The sequence below is a fragment of the Coregonus clupeaformis genome, chromosome 30 (genome assembly GCF_020615455.1).
Source record: "Coregonus clupeaformis isolate EN_2021a chromosome 30, ASM2061545v1, whole genome shotgun sequence".
Taxonomy (NCBI): Eukaryota; Metazoa; Chordata; class Actinopteri; order Salmoniformes; family Salmonidae; genus Coregonus; species Coregonus clupeaformis.
In genome coordinates this window covers 16446966-16466586 of record NC_059221.1, presented here as the reverse complement: position 1 = coordinate 16466586, position 19621 = coordinate 16446966, and positions in this window count along the sequence as shown.

Here is a 19621-nt window from a genome sequence, read left to right as displayed (position 1 = left end):
GCATTTCACTGTACGTGTACACGTGACATTAAAACATGAAACCTGAAACTTGAATTACTTGAGAGCAAGACACAGACAATGTATATCTTGCACTTATAGTATAGCCTTCTATTTTGATTCACTGTGTATATACAATGTAACCCCAGATCTACAGGAAGGCTATATACTCTATATAACAAAACAGGATAGACAAAGAGTAGAACCTTAGCTTTTTGGGATAAAATTATTATATATAAAATTATGTTCCAAGCCTTTCTTTTTGCCAGGGGTGCACTGACTGTCAACTTAGCCCCCCCCCCACCCACCCACCACTCTTTTCAATATGTATTCTACCTGCATGTGAAATAAGCCTTGCACCTCACCTCTGTTTTTCTCTCTCTCTGCCTGTGTCAGAACTACACTTAAGTGCTGTTTCCGATACCCATGAGTAAGCCCCATAAAAGCCGCCCCATAGCCGCGGCGTTATTGTTTCTTGCGGATGATTGATTGATGGATGAGGGCTGACACTTCAATGAAGCCATTTCCACTGGCATCTCTATCCGATGATGTGCAGCGTATATTTTCCATCCACGCCTCATTGCGCGCCTGTGTCATTCCTGGAACTTCATTTACACCCTGTTCCCTGAAGGACCTTTTTTAGCCCATCTCCCTTTTTATTTTCTCGCTCTCTTTCTACCCCCCCCCCTCTCTCTCTCTCTCTCTCTCTCTCTCTCTCTCTCTCTCTCTCTCTCTCTCTCTCTCTCTCTCTCTCTCTCTCTCTCTCTCTCTCTCTCTCTCTCTCAATCCTCTTTCTTTTTATCTGTGAAGTTTTTTTCCCCTCAGTGATATAAAATAATGCTATTTCTTGTCGGCTCCGAAGGCCTGGGGTAATTTGCAGAGCCATGATAAAGCAAAAGGCATGGAGGGGTTATTTACAGGAAGTGTACTGCTGACAGGGGCCCACTGTTGTGCCTTTTTTTCATTTGTCATCAGATGCCAGATCCATGGCTGTCCAAGCCTATGACAGAGCTATGATATCCAAACCCTACAGACAGGAACCAAGTGTGTTATTTTTTTACCCCTTTTTCTTGATATCCAATTGGTAGTTACAATCTTGTCCCATCGCTGCAACTCCCTTACGGACTTGGGAGAGGCGAAGGTCGAGAGCCATGCATCCTCTGAAAAACAACCCTGCCAAGCCACACTGCTTCTTGACACACTGCTCACTTAACCCAGAAGACAGCCACACCAATGTGTCGGAGGAAACACCGTCCAACTGGCGGCCGAATGCGCCGCCACAAGGAGTCGCTAGAGCACGCTGGGACAAGGAAATCCCAGCTGGCCAAACCCTCCCCTAACCCGGACGACGCTGGGACAATTGTGCGCCTCTTCATGGGTCTCCCGGTCATTGACAGCTGTGACACAGCCTGGGATCAAACCCGGGGCTGTATTGACGCCTCAAGCACTGCGATGCAGTGCCTTAGACTGCTGCGCCACACGGGAGAATGGAACCAAATGTGTTCTATGCTGTATGTCGATCATTATCTCTCATGTTTTGAGCCAAAAAAAAAGTATTTCTATACTGCAGAATCTAATACATTGACATAATTATGCTTAATACATTTAATATCCATTCAATGATACTGTGATTGAGGTGGCTTTTCTGAGACAATTGCCTGTTTTTTGCTCATATGGAGAGCAGATGGCTAGGAAGCATCAGTGCGGCAGGCTTTCTGGGATGGCAGCCATTAGATTCCCCCTCAGGTGCCATTGGACCCCCTTTAGAAGGGGGTGGTGATTGGTAGGACATGGCACTTCTTAAATAACTGCTATCTGTTAAGGGCAATTCCACGATAACAGAGCAAAACTGAGACAGATCTTTCTCTTTAAAATGTATGTCAAACCAAAACCAATGATTGCAAAGTTAAGCAAACCATACAACTCTATCCACAAGGACTACTTTTAACAATTTACACAGACATTTTTACAAAAACACATTTACATGAAGAACAAAGTCTCAGCATCACAATTTACCACCTCATAGCATTCACCAACAGGACACACGCACTGCTATACAATATGTGGCCTAAAACATGCAGTAGATTTGATCTAGCATTTATACAGTGTTGTATATAAGCTGCTTTTAGCTCGTCATTGGTGTTTCCTGATGTGGTATATACATTTTTTCAAGATATGTGAAAGTAATAGATACTGCCTAGTGTCTCAACATCTTAGGATTGATAGGGGTTGATACATGGTCCTTGGTCAGAACGGGAAAAGTGCAATGGAACCACATTATCGTTCCCATGATGCATTCATCATCGTAGCACTGCATGTGGCCTCAATGTCATGGGACATTTCAGTGAAGGAGCAAAATATGATTGTTTCCCTTCAATAATATTAGGGAGCCTGTGTGTTTACTATTACTATGAAGGCAGAGGTATTTCCTCTTCACAAACAGACAGGGCCTCCTGCATTCCTGATGGCTCCCCCCCGACCTTCCATTTGCTTGACAGGGCTCCAGTCCACAAGGTAAGGGAATAGTAATCCCCTCCTATATTTATACATTAGACTGGTTTCCACTCTGAGAAGGCAGCAGAAAAGGAGAAGTGATTGGCCCCCAGAGTGTATTTCCCCTGTGTCCGCATTGCCGTGTCATTCTTTATCAATAATCACCTCGGAGGGGAGAGCTGCTCTTGTTTGTGTGAGATTGACCTCTCTGGTGATGTGGCTACATGGACGGGGGTCATATGTAACATGAGGTCCTCTATATATCGAGGTCCTGCTGCATAATGGCTCTGGATGTGGCGGTGAGAGGCGGAGAGAGAGAGAGAGAGAGAGAGAGAGAGAGAGAGAGAGAGAGAGAGAGAGAGAGAGAGAGAGAGAGAGAGAGAGAGAGAGAGAGAGAGAGAGAGAGAGAGAGAGAGAGAGAGAGAGAGAGAGAGAGAGAGAGAGAGAGAGAGAGAGAGAGAGAGAGAGAGAGAGGAGAGAGAGAGAGAGAGAGAGAGAGAGAGAGGGTTTGAATGCAGTCAGGAAGGAAGGGATGGAGGAGAAAATGGCACCTTAACTGTCCATCCTGGGATGAGAGAAGAGGAAAGAGTGTAACCACATAAGAGCCCTCCCAGCCCTGTCACCACTCCAGCGGCCTCATCTCAAATCTGTCACTTCCAGTGCATGCTAGAAAAGGCCGAAAAAACGTGTTGTTATTTCTAGAAGTGGGATGTGTTGTTGAGCTCTTCAACATGCTATGCTTTAGAACAATGAAGTACATCACATATACTATGTATCATACAGTATACATTCATCTCACCATGGGTCATAGGTTGAATTACCGTATTTGTGGATGTGGAGATATATAAGTTATTGTGCAATTTGCAATTGAGGGTCTATCAGTGATTTTGTTTTCTTATCTTCCTCTGTGGTCTGAGTGTACCACAGTAATTCACAACCGCATGGTTAAGGTGGATAGAGCTGTAGTAGGAAAAAAACAAAAAGAGTGCCAGTTACACCTATTTCACCAAGCAATACCCTCCCTCTTCTAATGCGATATGACACTGAATACTACACACAGAGAAACAAGTAACCTCAAATTGGGTTATGTTTCCTACCTGCCAGTAATCCAGTTGATAAGCACTATACATGTAAATGTCTTGGGTGCAGAGAAATCAGATTATTGTGGGCTGAACTGGGAATTTCAGGGTCTAAATGGGCTTCTATGTTCCTTCAGGTCTCCTGGTCTACATCGGATGAACAAGACAGGGAAATAAACTATTAGACTTTGCTCTGGATAATAGTGATAGTAGGCACAACACAATAGCATGCATTATTAAGGTAAAAGAAGCAATACACAGTGATGCTGAGAATTTGAGGACATCATATCGGATAGGGCAAGTGAAGGTGTTGCCTTGGGTACAGACTAACGACAGGTGTCTGCATTGTGAAATCCTGATTTGCGGACTACCCTACAGTTAAAGATAAAGAGTGAAGACTTAAGAAACGTATGTGGTAAACGGAGGGGGGGTAGATATGTAATGTATTATGGCAACACAGAATGGGCTAATTTAAAATGTGAAAATCTTAGTAATATATCTGGAAAAAATATTATTTGCTGGTGTAATAGCACCCTATAGCTCGGATATGAGAGCACATTTGGCTTAAAAACATTGGAATTCACAGTCCACATAGCCCTCACTTATGACTAGCATGCAACATCCCCCACGTGATTAATGTACAGAACAGCATTTTTCTGCTTTGCAAATGGCTGACATCTCAGCCTCTGTTTTTTTATTTCTTGACATGACACATGAATCCTCGGTGGCCCTGGAAATAAGACAACCCAGGTGCAACACTAATATCCTCTCAGTATCCAAACATTTCCTTTAAAAGTAACTGGTACACGGGGGCCCATAAATTACTAGCTGAACGCTAGCTCAAGATGTCTGCTGGCTTCCAATAAGGACCGTCCGTACCCTGAGCAATAAACTTTCACATTGCTGCTTGAAAAACATCTGCCCTTTTTCATTGTCAAGTGTTACAAATTGATGAAATGAGTTCATCGATGTTCCCTAGTCATTATCTCCCCAGCGGCACTTTGTTTTACAGACACTGGGGGAAAAGGGACAGTGCAGATTAGTGGGCCAGGCACAGTTTATCAAACACGATCTAATATCATCCATAAGAGAAGGGGGGAGAATCTGAAAATCAATACTTCATTACTAAATTGTTAGTGGGGGATGAAGAGAAATTGTGCGAGTTCAAAGATGTGTCTTGGCGGCCGGGGCACAGGAAGTTCAATGTCACCCAGGAAGTGATAAGTAAAGGCACTGATGGGAAGAAACATTTCTGTAATGGGTGTGTGTGGAGGGGGGGATGGAGGGGTGGGCAGGGGAATGTGCACCATCCGCACTGAGCAGACAAAAGACACTGGTCTAAGCGGCGGCCATTGATTGGACCAGGGATGGGCAACTTTGATTGGGGTGGGGGACACAAAAACCCGGAACTTCTCATGAGGGGCTGCAGTGGCTCACGGGTCTACGTCATTTTTAGAGTTAATTTCCTGCAATTCTACACATTGTGATGAGGTGATGTTGAAGGAGGCTTTATTCCGCAACCACAGAGTTACGCTGGAACGCGTCAAAACACTCCAGTGCGCAAAACAGGTGCACTGGAAAATACAAGGCACACGGGAAAATATCCCGGCGATACAAAATACAAGGAGCTCCACCAAGCTTCACTACTCTCCACAATAAACAATCACACACAAAGACAAGGGGGCAGAGGGAACACTTATACAGGTACTGATGAGGGGATATGAACCAGGTGTGTGAAATAAACAAGACAAAACAAATGGAATGATGAGATGAGGAGCGACAGTGGCTAGAAGGCCGGTGACGACGACCGCCGAAGCCTGCCCGAATAAGGAGAGGAGGCAGCTTTGGAGGAAGCCGTGACAGTACCCCTCCCTTGACACCAGCCTTGGGGACGGCCAGGAGGACGTGGATCAGGGCGAGCCGGATGGTGACGGTGGAAATCCCACAACAGGGAGGGATCGAGGATATCCCTCACCGGGACCCAGCACTGCTACTCCGGACCGTACCCCTCCCAATCCACGAGGTACTGAAGGCCCCCCACCCGACGCCTCGAATCCAGGATGGAACCCCCTCGATGTCCAGAGGGGGTGGAGGGACCTCCCGCACCTCAGACTCCTGGAGCAGAACAGCCACCACCGGCCTAAGGAGAGACGCATGAAACGAGGGGCTAATACGGTAATCTGGAAGGGAGTAGTAACCTATAGGTAACATCGTTTATTCTCCTCAGGACTTTGAACGGCCCCACAAACCGTGGGCTCAGCTTCTGGCAGGGCAGGCGGAGGGGCAGATTCCGGGTCGAGAGCCAGACCCGATCACCCGGTACAAAGACCGGGGCCTCACTGCGGAGGCGGTCAGCGTTGGCCTTCTGGCGACGCACAGCACGTTGGAGGTGGACGTGAGCAGCATTCCACGTCTCCTCCACACGCCGAAACCAGTCATCCACCGCAGGAGCCTCGGTCTGGCTCTGATGCCATGGTGCCAGAACTGGCTGATAACCTAAAACACATTGAAATGGCGTTAGGTTAGTGGAGAAGTGGCGGAGAGAGTTCTGGGCATATTTGGCCCATGGCAAGAACACCGACCACTCCCCTGGCCGGTCCTGGCAGTAGGACCGCAGCAACCTACCCACATCCTGATTCACCCGTTCTACCTGCCCATTAGACTCAGGGTGAAAACCAGAGGTCAGGCTGACCGAGACCCCCATACATTCCATGAATGCCTTCCAGACCCTGGATGTGAACTGGGGACCCCGGTCAGACACTATGTCCTCTGGCACCCCGTAGTGCCGGAAGACGTGTGTAAAAAGGGCCTCCGCAGTCTGCAGGGCCGTGGGGAGACCGTGCAGAGGAAGGAGGCGGCAGGCTTTGGGAAGAAATGTTCCACAACGACCAGGATGGTGGTGTGACCTTGAGAGAGGGGAAGATCAGTAAGGAAGTCAATACTCAAGTGGGACCATGGCCGTTGTGGAACTAGTAAGGGCTGTAATTTACCCGCTGGGAGGTGCCTAGGTGCCTTACTCTGGGACACACCGAGCAGGAGGAGACATACACCCTCACGTCCTTAGCCAAGGTAGGCCACCAGTACTTTCCGGTCAGGCAGCGCACTGTACGACAGATACCTGGGTTACCAAAGAGGGGGACGTGTGTGCCCAATAGATCAGACGGTCACGGACAAGAGCAGGCACATACTGCAGCCCAGCTGGACACTGAGGTGGAGATGGCTCTGTGCGTAACGCCCGCTCTATGTACGCGTCCATCGCCCATACTACCAGCGCCACAATGCAGGAGGCCGGGAGTATGGGGGTGTTGTCTATTGGCCTCTCCTCTGGGTCGTACAGCCGTGACAGTGCGTCTGCCTTCACGTTCTTCATACCCGGGATGTAAGATAGGGTGAAATCAAACCGTGTGAAGAATAGGGTACACCTTGCCGCCCGGATGTACTCCAGGTTAAGGTGGTCTGTCCAGACGAGGAAAGGGTGTTTCGCACCCTCGAGCCAGTGCCTCCACACGGTCAGGGCTCGGACAACAGCCAACAGCTCCTGATCACCAACGTCGTAGTTCTGCTCCGCCGGGATGAGCGTCTTGGAGAAGAAGGCACAGGGGCGGAGCTTGGGTGGCGTTCATGAGCGCTGAGATAGGACAGCGCCTATCCCTACAGTGAGGGAAAAAAGTATGTGATCCCCTGCTGATTTTGTACATTTGCCCACTGACAAAGACATGATCAGTCTATAATTTTAATGGTAGGTTTATTTTAACAGTGAGAGACAGAATAACAACAACAAAAAATCCAGAAAAACGCATGTCAAAAATGTTATAAATTGATTTGCATTTTAATGAGGGAAATAAGTATTTGACCCCTCTGCAAAACATGACTTAGTACTTGGTGGCAATCACAGAGGTCAGACGTTTCTTGTAGTTGGCCACCAGGTTTGCACACATCTCTGGAGGGATTTTGTCCCACTCCTCTTTGCAGATCTTCTCCAAGTCATTAAGGTTTCGAGGCTGACGTTTGGCAACTCTAACCTTCAGCTCCCTCCACAGATTTTCTATGGGATTAAGGTCTGGAGACTGGCTAGGCCACTCCAGGACCTTAATGTGCTTCTTCTTGAGCCACTCCTTTGTTGCCTTGGCCGTGTGTTTTGGATCATTGTCATGCTGGAATACCCATCCACGACCCATTTTCAATGCCCTGGCTGAAGGAAGGAGGTTCTCACCCAAGATTTGACGGTACATGGCCCCGTCCATCGTCCCTTTGATGCAGTGAAGTTGTCCTGTCCCCTTAGCAGAAAAACACAATCATTCAGATGTTCATTGGCAAACTTCAGACGGGCCTGTATATATGCTTTCTTGAGCAGGGGGACCTTGCGGGCGCTGCAGGATTTCAGTCCTTCACGGCGTAGTGTGTTACCAATTGTTTTCTTGGTGACTATGGTCCCAGCTGCCTTGGAATCATTGGACAAGATCCTCCCGTGTAGTTCTGGGCTGATTCCTCACCGTTCTCATGATCATTGCAACTCCACGAGGTGAGATCTTGCATGGAGCCCCAGGCCGAGGGAGATTGACAGTTATTTTGTGTTTCTTCCAATTGCGAACAATCGCACCAACTGTTGTCACCTTCTCACCAAGCTGCTTGGCGATGGTCTTGTAACCCATTCCAGCCTTGTGTAGGTCTACAATCTTGTCCCTGACATCCTTGGAGAGCTCTTTGGTCTTGGCCATGGTGGAGAGTTTGGAATCTGATTGATTGATTGCTTCTGTGGACAGGTGTCTTTTATACAGGTAACAAGCTGAGATTAGGAGCACTCCCTTTAAGAGTGTGCTCCTAATCTCAGCTCGTTACCTGTATAAAGGACACCTGGGAGCCAGAAATCTTTCTGATTGAGAGGGGGTCAAATACTTATTTCCCTCATTAAAATGCAAATCAATTTCTAAAATTTTTGACATGCGTTTTTCTGGATTTATTTGTTGGTATTCTGTCTCTCACTGTTCAAATAAACCTACCATTAAAATTATAGACTGATCATGTCTTTGTCAGTGGGCAAACGTACAAAATCAGCAGGGGATCAAATACTTTTTTCCCTCACTGTACCTCAGACGCATCCACCTCCACTACGAACGGTAGTGATGGATTGCGATGGGCCAGTACCGGGGCTGAGGTGAACAGGACCCTCAGGTTACTGAAGGCCCTGTCAGCCTCAGCAGACCAGCAGAGCCAGGACGGCCCACCCGTCAACAGTGATGTGATGGAAGCAGTGACCTTGCCAAAGCTCCGGATAAACCTCCGATAGTAGTTGGAAAAGCCAATAAAGCGCTACACCTCCTTAACCGTGGTTGACCACCCTGTGAGAACCCTCGGCGGCCATGAAAAGGTGGGGTTGTGTAGTGCTAACCAGGGAAGACCTAACACAACAGGGTAATCAGGAGACTCAATAATAAAAGAAAGTGACTTGCTCTCGATGCGTCTCGTGTATAACCATAGTGACTGGTGCTGTAACCTCCCTAACGAACCCGGACCCTAATGGTCGACTGTCAAGTGCTCTGATGGGGCGTGGAATGGATAGGGGAACCAATGAAATGCCTAGACTATTGGCAAATGTTCTGTCCATAAAGTTCCCAGCTGCGCCTGAATCGTCCAGCGCCTTACACTGGGAACTACCGTGTAATCAGTAGAACGGGCAGTACTACTCCCCCCCAATACAAGGAGCTTCACCGAGCTTCACTACTCTCCACTATAAACAATTACACACAAAGAGAAGGGGGCAGAGGAAACACTTATACAGGTACTGATGAGGGGATATGAACCAGGTGTGTATAATAATAATAATAAAAAATAATGGAATGATGAGTTGAGGAGTGGCAGTGGCTAGAAGGCCGATGACGACGACCGCCGAAGCCTGCCCGAACAAGGAGAGGAGGCAGCTTCGGAAGAAGTCATGACACACATTATGCTATGGGGCATAGAGAAAATTTTGCAGTTTTAAAGCAGGTTTGCTGCAATTATACACATTTTGCCATGGGCAGAGAGAAAATGTAGCAATTTTATAAATCCTTTTATGCAATAATGCTCCTTTTGCCATGGGGCGGAGAGAACATTTTGAAGTTTTACAGCTAATTTCCTGCAATATTGCAAGAGAAATGTGTGCTGTTTTTAATGGGGGTTCCACAGACAGTAATTCAAACATGATTACTACAAGTTTTGATTGCTGGCCGCTAGACTAATTTAGCAATCTAAAATTTTTTTACTTACATGGGCTAATTGAGTGACTGTCAGTGACTCACATAACAAGAGAAACTGCTGATGCCCAACCACATTTCGAAATTGCACCTACGATTATTTTTTTATTTCTTTTTTTTATTTCCTTTTTATATCATATTTTTATTCACAATTAATGAAAGATAACATTTAAAGACATTGTACATTTTCCCCCTTTTTGTCCCCCTTCGACCTCCCCCAACACATTTAAAAAGAAAGGGAAAGTGATTGAGTTACATGTCAGAAAAAAAAGAAAAAAAAAAGTATACAACAATGTTACTTCAATACAAGCAAAAATGTAATAGCCTAACAATTTCAGGTGATTAGGTGATCTTATAGGCCTATATTAGTAATCTCAAGGGTACTAATCTGGAGGAAGTGTTTGGAGCTGTTCAAAATAGGATATCATCGGGTCCCAGATGGAATAGAATGAGTTGGTTGACCCTCGAATGGTATACTTAATTTTTTCAAATTTTAGGAACAGCATCAGATCTTTGAGCCAAAGAAAGGCTAAGGGAGGATTGATAGATTTCCAATCCAATAAAATCATTCTGCTGGCTAACAGGGAGGCAAAGGCAATGGCATCCAGCTGTCCATTGGTCAGAGAAGGATTGTTGTTTGGTACTCCAAAAATAGCCATTTCTGCACTAGGCTGCAACTTTATATCAAATGCTTCAGAAAGGGTTTTACATATAGTGGACTAATAATCTGCCAGACAGGGACAGGACCAGAACATGTGGGTCAAGTCCGCCAAGGAGCCTTTACACCTGTCACATGTACCATCAATATTTGGGTAGAAATTGGACAATCTGGCCTTACTGAAATGGATACGGTGAAGTACCTTAAACTGTATAAGGCTGAGCCGGGCACAAGAGGAGCTTCCATTGACCCTCAGTAAGGTACCATTCCAGACTTCATCAAAGATCTCTCCACCAAGTTCCCCTTCCCACTCAGATCGGATTGTATTGAGTGACGGGTTATCAAGGGACATGATTATCTAAAAAATACAGGATATGAGTCCCTTTATACGGGATATGAGTCCATTTAGTATTCTACGATTCTAACTCTCAACAGTAAGTTGAGACCCTGACTGAGTAAAAAAAAAAACGTTTTTATTTTGGGGGGATTTATCCGCTGGCCTATAAAAGGGGGGCCGTCAATTTCCCATCCCTGGATTGGACCACAACAATAAAGATGTTCCAATCTTATTTTGTGTCCATTGAGAGTCTGATGTAACGGCTCTAGTTAGTTTCGATCAGTAAAACAATCACAATCAGTCAATAAAACGGACTAAATATATGAAATACCTGTAATGATATTTGTAATTGATACAAAAAAAAAAAAATTAAAAGAGAAACATTTTGTCCTTTCAAAATAGCACCACACATTATTAGTTGTTGTTGCTACTAACCTAATAGAAAGCTGTTGTGGTTATGTTTACAGAAATAGAGAGACTACCAGAGGAGCATGCTAACCTCAATGCTATTTATACAGTATCTTACCCAAAACCCTAAGCGCATGTACGAGGCCTATCAGTCATGTTCATCACCAAATACAACAATTTACATCATAAATTACATGTCATACTTCCTATTTGAAGTGTTATGTGTAAACAATAACATTCAATAACATTCCTACAGATGGACTGGTTGCTAATTAGCTCTATACCACCTTGCAAGCACATCAAATACCACCGGTGAGAGTGTTAGAACAAGCTGCTGGTATTTCAGCTACTCACACCATAACATGTTTGAATGTTCAGCAAGTATACTGCTACATTTTAAAATCCCCCTTTCGGAGTGTCTTGACAGAGATAAACATTTTTTATTTTTTTATCAAGGGGCTTTTGACGTTTGTGGAGTGAGGCTGACAGTCCAGTTACAGGGGCCCTTTGCTAATGATTTTTGAGCAGCCCCCAACCGAGTCCTAAATGTCTGCAATATCCATAAACAACTCTATACTGTCCAATTAGGCAGACAGAGATGTACTGGGCTGTCAGCCAGATCTGCATGGCTAAGCACCTGAGATCCAAAGGATGATATGGGGGATGGTTCATCGGCCAGCAGAGAGAGAGAGAGAGAGAGAGAGAGAGAGAGAGAGAGAGAGAGAGAGAGAGAGAGAGAGAGAGAGAGAGAGAGAGAGAGAGAGAGAGAATGTGCACAATGGATGACTTTCATTACAGCATTATGGGCTTTACACTCTCCCAATTACTGCCAGCTTTAATTGATTATCTAGCCTTTCCCTCTCACCCAACACTCATCATGGCTGTCTACTGTATCTGTCTGTCGTGGTTTTACTGTTTTCCTACTATACCACCATTGTCCTCATTTCTTATGTCCAACCAACCCCATCTCTTTTAGGTTTACACATCCATCCAAAGCTTTTCATCTACAGTAAAACCAACCTTGCGGGGATTTCAAAGGTGGTTTGTTAGAGAAATAAAGCTTCATTGACTTGGCTGCCATTGAGAGGACGGAGGACAGCCATTTGCACCATCGTAGGTATATACACTGAGAATAATGATAATTTATGCGTGCTAGCTCATCATCTCCCCTCCACCCCCTCACTTCCCTTCTCTTCCCCTGCTGTAGCCAGGCAGCCCTGTCAGTGGTCAGAGGTTCACTGGAGCATGACTCACTCCTGAGTGCGTTTGATCTGAATGAATTATGCCTTTTAGATTCATTATGCCACTTTATTTCTTCTCTCTATCTGCCCTCCTCCTCCCTTGTCTGTCCTTCCAGGAGAAGCAGGAATGAGATGTGTGACTGTGCATTAGGAGAGACACAGTACATATTTTATTGTATGCATCCTGTCCTGGTCATGACCCCATAGGTAGGAGGATATAAGGCCCTTACCTGTCTAATATTCTATATATATTGTGGAATGTGATATGAATACTGCGTAAATGTCTCTGAGAGATTTCACTGACCTTCCATTAAACCTTCATTCAAACCTGAATTTAGGTCCCCAGACTTTTATCACAATTGTGTTGTGTATTGTGCTACCATATGCTAGAAAGGGTGAGACTATGGGTTCATGCGTTGCAGCCGCCCCTCAATAACAAACAATATTTTAAAAAATCTGAATTTTGAAGACCTCAAATCTAGTGGAATAAAGCCACTTGACAATAATATGATTTAAAATAATACGACCCAAAAAATAATTGAACTTTTTTTTGTGTACATGAGTACGACAAGAGCTAATGGGATCATTTTTAAGATAATTTAAATTACAAACGAGTCCTCACTCTCTTAATTAATTACTGCTAATTACATGAACATCTCCACCCTGGCAGCATCCCAAATGGCACCCTATTCCCTATATAGTACACTACTTTTGACCAAAAGTATTGCACTATATAGGGAATAGGGTGCATTTGGGATACAGCCCATCTCATTGAGGCGGGACACTTTCTGAATCTGAGTTGTGAACATCAGGTCTAAACGAAGAGATATCCTGTTCTGTTTATGGATGACTGCTTGATAATGTGTGTCTATAGTGAGATGAATAGACATGATGTTAGATACACAGGGAGGTACAGTAGACTAGAGTGGATTACCTCAATGACCTCAACTAACCTGTACCCCCGCACATTGACACGGTACAGGTACACCCTGTATATAGCCTCGTTATTGTTCTTTTATTGTTGCTCTTTTATTTTTTGTACATTTTTAACTTTAACTCTTATTTTTCTTAAAACTGCATTGTTGGTTAAGGGCTTGTAAGTATGCATTACACGGTAAGGTCTACCTGTTGTATTCGGCGCATGTGACATTTTTCTTTTGATTTGATTTGATTTGATAACAGTACTGAAACAGTGGATATTACACATTTCATGTCAAACATTTTATTTAGTGAAGATTAAGTTATTGCGTTTGATATATGTGTTGGATAGTATTCAGATTGGTGCAGTAGCATTAAAGGGCATGTAGCAGCTATTTCTCAAAGCCAGAAATGCATATAATAGTAACTTAGAGCACCCCAAGAAAGCATTCCCAACAAACCCTTAAATACATTTGTATAATACTATAATATTGTTCTAAAAGCTGGGTTTGAGGTTTTCTCCAAATCAGCTCTAACTTCGGGAACAATCCCACAACACCTCGCAGTCAGCAGTGAGGAAATAAAAATCCATGCTCACACTTCATATACTCGTCAGTAAAAAAATAGAAAAAAAAGAACATGTGGGTTAGTAGTATGGAGCTAGGTAGCAATTGCATCTTTATTCATCAAGATGACCAATCATTGTGTGGTAGCAGGGTGCAGCAACACTTGCTATGCAAATGTCAGTATGCCTCTAAGGCCACGCAAATGAAACACTTCCTAAAATGTGGGATACATTTGTGAGAATGAGGCTGTCGAATTGGGCATCTACTTCCCACGGGGGGTCTGAAAAAAATTATGTATGCACTCACTAATTGTAAGTCGCTCTGGATAAGAGCGTCTGCTAAATTACAAAAAAAAAAAAAAAATCCATGGCTATCAACAATGGAAGGAGGGCTTCAACAAAACGTTTTCAAAGTGGATGATGTCAATATCAACAATGTGGCTTATCAAGTATCACAAACATACAGCAGTACCAGCAGAGACAGAGCATTATCAGGGCTTCACCGAGTAAGTGAAAGAGCTAACTTACTACCTCTATGCTAATGTTAGCTAGCTCTAGAGCTACCGCATTTAGCTCACGTCTTCCATCTAAATAACACTGATTAACGCTAAAGTAACCAAATGAACATGTCTGCCAGCTGTTGGTCGCTAACTGCTGGTGCTGTCATACTATAGATAGTACAAGCCTATGGGAAAATATACGTTTTGGTTGCAATGGAGGTCAATGAACCCTGTGGCTGGGGCCGAAACTGTGTGTGTGTTTACAGTGCCTTCAGAAAGTATTCACACCCCTTGACCTTTTCCACATTTTTGTTGTGTTACAGCCGGAATTTAAAATGGATTAAGTCTATGGAAGGGAGTGAGAACCATGAGCCTCCTAGGTTTTGTATTGAAGTCAATGTACCCAAAGGAGGACGGAAGCTAGCTCTCAGTAAAAATACTTAAGTCATTTTTTGTGGTATCTGTACTTTACTTTTACTTCACTAGAAGTAAAATGATGTACTTTTTACTCCATACATTTTCCTTGACACCCAAAGGTACACGTTACATTTGCAATGCTTAGCGGGACAGGGAAATGGTCCAATTCACACACTTATCAAGAGAACATCTCTGGTCATCCCTACTGCTTCTGATCTGGCAGATTTTATTTTTTTAAATGGTGCTGTCTGGTTTGCTAAATATAAGCAATTTGAAATTATTAATACTTTTACTTTTACTTTTCATACTTAAGCATATTTTAGCAATTACTTTCAAGTAGTAGTTTTACTGGGTGACTTTCACTTTTACATTAGTCAATTCCTATTAAGGTATCTTTACTTTTACTCAAGTATGACAATTGGATGCTTTTTCAACCACTGCTACCCCATGGTGCTACCATACAGAGTGCTGTTGAGGCTACTGTAGACCTTAATTGCAATACAGTGTTTTAATAAATGTTTTGGTGGCATGGGAATATATTTTGTATAGTTTTTTCTATAAAGGTTAACTTTTTAAATGTTTCACCATTTTTAATTTTATGAAATTCACTGAGGAGGATGGTCCACCCCTTCCTCCTCTGAGGAGCCTCCACTGGTATCAATACACCCAGTCAAATCAAATCAAATCAAATATTATTTTATTTGCCACATGCGCCGAATACAACAGGTGATATGCTTTACAGTGATATGCTTACTTACAAGCCCTTAACCAACGATGCAGTTTTAAGAAAAATAAGTGTTAAGTAAAAAATAATTCAAGAGCAGCAGTAAAATAAAATACAGAATCAACATTTTTCAAAACATGCATCCTGTTTGCAACAAAGCACTAAAGTAATACTGCAAAAAGTGTGGCAAAGCAATTAACTTTTTGCCCTGAACACAAAGTGTTATATTTGGAGCAAATCCAATACAACACATTACTGAGTACCACTCTCCATATTTTCAAGCATAGTGGTCGCTGCATCATGTTATGGGTATGCTTGTAATTGTTAAGGACTGGGGAGTTTTTCAGGATAAAAAAATTACTAAATGCAGCTAAGCACAGGCAAAATCCTAGAAGAAAACCTGGTTCAGTCTGCTTTCCACCAGACAATGAGAGATTAATTCACCTTTCAACAGGACAATAACCTAAAACACAAGGCCAAATCTACACTGGAGTTGCTTATCAAGAAGACAGTGAATGTTCCTGAGTGGCCGAGTTACAGTTTTGACTTAAATCTCCTTGAAAATCTATGGCAAGACCTGAAAATGGTTGTCTAGCAATTATCAACAACCAATTTGACAGAGCTTGAAGAATTTTGAAAATAATAATGGGCAAATGTTGCACAATCCAGGTGTGGAAAGCTCTTAGAGACGTACCCAGAAAGACTCACAGTTGTAATCACTGCCAAAGGTGCTTCTCCAAAGTATTGACTCAGTGGTGTGAATACTTGTAATTAATGTAAATACAATATTTCTGTATTTCATTATCAATACATTTCTACAAATGTCTAAAAACATGTGTTCACTTTGTCATTATGGGGTATTGTGTGTAGATCAGTGAGAGAGAAAAATCAATTTAATCAATTTTGAATTCAGGCTGTAATTTTGTCAATATGTTGTGAATATTGTAGAAAAGTACAACTTGGTGTGCATCAGTTTACCATGTAGTTAGGCTACAGTAGGCTTACCGTGTGAGTCATCAAAATTATGATCTTGCGTTGGGGCCTTTCCGGCAGTCTTTGTGGTTTTTATTTTACATTTACATTTACGTCATTTAGCAGACGCTCTTATCCAGAGCAACTTACATATGTGGGGAGCATAAATTGTACAATTGTAAACTAACAAATAATTGTTCAAGTTAGTTAATATACAGCACCAACTACATAAATATATGATAGGGTCCATTATCTGCTACCTGGACTTTAATGTCATGTTTGATGTCACATCATTAATTCAGTTAGAATTTTACCCAAAGGTCTCAGTTCTACTGTATGTAAAAAATAAAGTTAAAATACAATACAGTTGGCATGACAGATTTCAGTAAAGTCCCTATAAACATCTTTCAGTATGAGCAGATTGCATCACCTAATTTCTGCATTTTTTAATTTTATTTTCAAGGCCCCTGTCCTTGGGGAGGCAGCCCAGTCTAACAGAAAGGTTAGTGGTCTCTGATGAAACCAAGCTGCTGAATTTCAGATCATGTCTCAGACCTTTTCGGTTAGCATTTCCAGCATGGTTAATAATGTAGTCACCTATCCCCAGCCATTTATGCTGCTAGCCTACTACCATCATGGTACATTGATATTCAGGGAAATGTGATCCAGGCCCTACACTCCAAAAAAGTATTACCATTACGAGGTGGTCAGTTCTTTTTTTTCAAACGGTTGTTTTCTTCTTCTGAGCTTCATCAGTAATCAAGGGTTCATTTCACACCTCAGTGGATCGCCTGCTTTAATCTCTATTCACAGTAATTAAATCTGTCCAATAAAGTGAGCTCTTCTTTCCTCTTTGTTCCCTCGCTCATCTCTGTCTCTTTTTTTATTGTTTTACACCCTTCACATCTCATCTCCTGAACTACACGCCATCATGCCATCCCGCCTTGCTTGACAGGCAGAATCTATCCCTAAAATTAAAAAATTCCTGACCTATCTGAGATGACAAGACGGCAGGAGAGAGAGAGTGTCGGCGAGAGAGAGCGGACGAGAGAGGGAGAGAGAGAGAGATAGAAGACAGGAATTTGAAAAGGAAATAGGAGAGAATCTTTACCAAGTTCGATGGATGGGTGTGTAAAAGTAAGCTGACACATCCAGGGTTGGTTTTATTTTCCTTTTTTATTTTTAATAGAATGGAACGTGAAGATTTGACCCTGTCAATCAGGCCTAGTGACAAGTTTAATCACGGTGTGCCCTCCACTAAATCATGGCTAAATAGGAATGCAAATAATGGAGCGCCGGGGCCTCTTACAAATGCTAATCAAGAGCACTAATCAACTGACAGGTCCACAGATCTTCCTCGTTCAAGGAGTCACTCAAACTTAGTTTCTCTCTTTTCTTTCTTTCTATCTTGCTTGCTCATTCCAAACTTTTCCTCTCTCACTCAGCTCACACTCTTTTTTGGACACAGTAGGATGAACAGGAAATCTGAAAGTCTACTCTTCTCTCAACTCAGCTGCTGTCCCTCCATCACAGTGTAAGGTTTGTTGATTGAAGTCTCTCTCAGGTTTGATCTATTTACACAGCTGTAACTTGTCAATTATTATTGCCTTTGATGTTCAAGAGTATTTATTTTTCAGCTTCTGAGTGTAAAAAGAAAGGTTATTCTTCAGTCTTGTAAAGGGAAGGGTATCTATCTGATAAAGTCTCTCCTTTATTTTCAAGGTGGACCAGCAAGCTGCCTATTTCTAAACCATGTAAATGAAGTCTTGCCAATCCACTCCTCTGTGATCCGTCGCCGTAAAGACTTTGAAATGTTGATTTAGTCTTGGGTTTGAGTATGGTGACTTCCCGCTGCACTGCACCTTAAAATCAAAATACAATTGATCTTAAGTTTTATGTGTGCTTCAAAGTTGTGAAGGTTGCCTTTCTCCCCAATTGTCAAAGATGTCAAAGCTAAATGTGAAATTCTGCCCTGCCACGGTAGCGTCAAGAGTCAGTCAGGACTATCTTTTTGAAGTCCATAACATCATAAGAGATGGGACAAAAGCCAATACATTGTTATGATTTGGGGCTGTTGTTTTGGATAATGTATGATGTAGATTGTCCAATCAAATCAAGCAATGACATGGTGAAGAACATTTGTTTTGTTAGCAATCTCCATACTGATACTATAATTTCATGGAAAATATCTTGGAAAGGATGGAATGGGAAGTTATTAAGAAAAATAATAATCTCGAAATCAAAACACAGGGTTAAATACCAAGCTCATAGTTCATAGGTCACAACCTTCAGGGTTAAAAAAGCTTCACCCTCATTTGTTTTATGTTTTAGAATCTATAATTCATTGTTTAGAATAAAATATTTATTCAAAAGAGTAGAATAAATCTGACCATAATTAAACATGATTTTAGATGGTTTGGTTTGTCAGTAGGAGTTAGAGGGTTAGAACTAGAATGTCAACTAGATCTAATATCTTAAAAACTATCCTTCTCTCTTTGCTAATGATAGTTTACAGGCAAAATCTCCCGGGCCTGTGTGAGTGCTTCCAAGATATCTCATCTTTACAGGCAATCGACATAACTTAGTCTGGCAATGCCAAAGGGAGGCATAAAGACAAGCCAAGAGTATGAGTAAGAGATGTCAAATACTGCACATAACTCTGAGAAACTAAACATAACCCCTACAAATCCTAACTTCACCTCACTCTTTATATCTCCAAACCTAACCTGACACCTTAAAGGGTGACTGCACTTCCTGATTTGGCCTCGTTTTGAAGATTGCTCATTAAGAAATGCTAGAGGCCATGACTGAAGCCAAATGAGAGTTGTCTTGGGGGTGTGGTTTGATGTGGGTGTGTTATGTTCGCATATTGTACCCTGGCAGGTACTGTTGTTTGTCCCTCCTGAGTCACTGTAGCAATAACAGCCACGTCCTCAAAATAGTAACTTCCTTAAAATAGTCAGAATTAAAATACATCAAGAAATATGTAATTAATTTAGACGTTTTTGCTGAGGAGGTCTTAGTCGGGCAATTTTACATCTAGCTAAGGTGTTTGGTGAAGTATTTCTGAAGAAAAAAA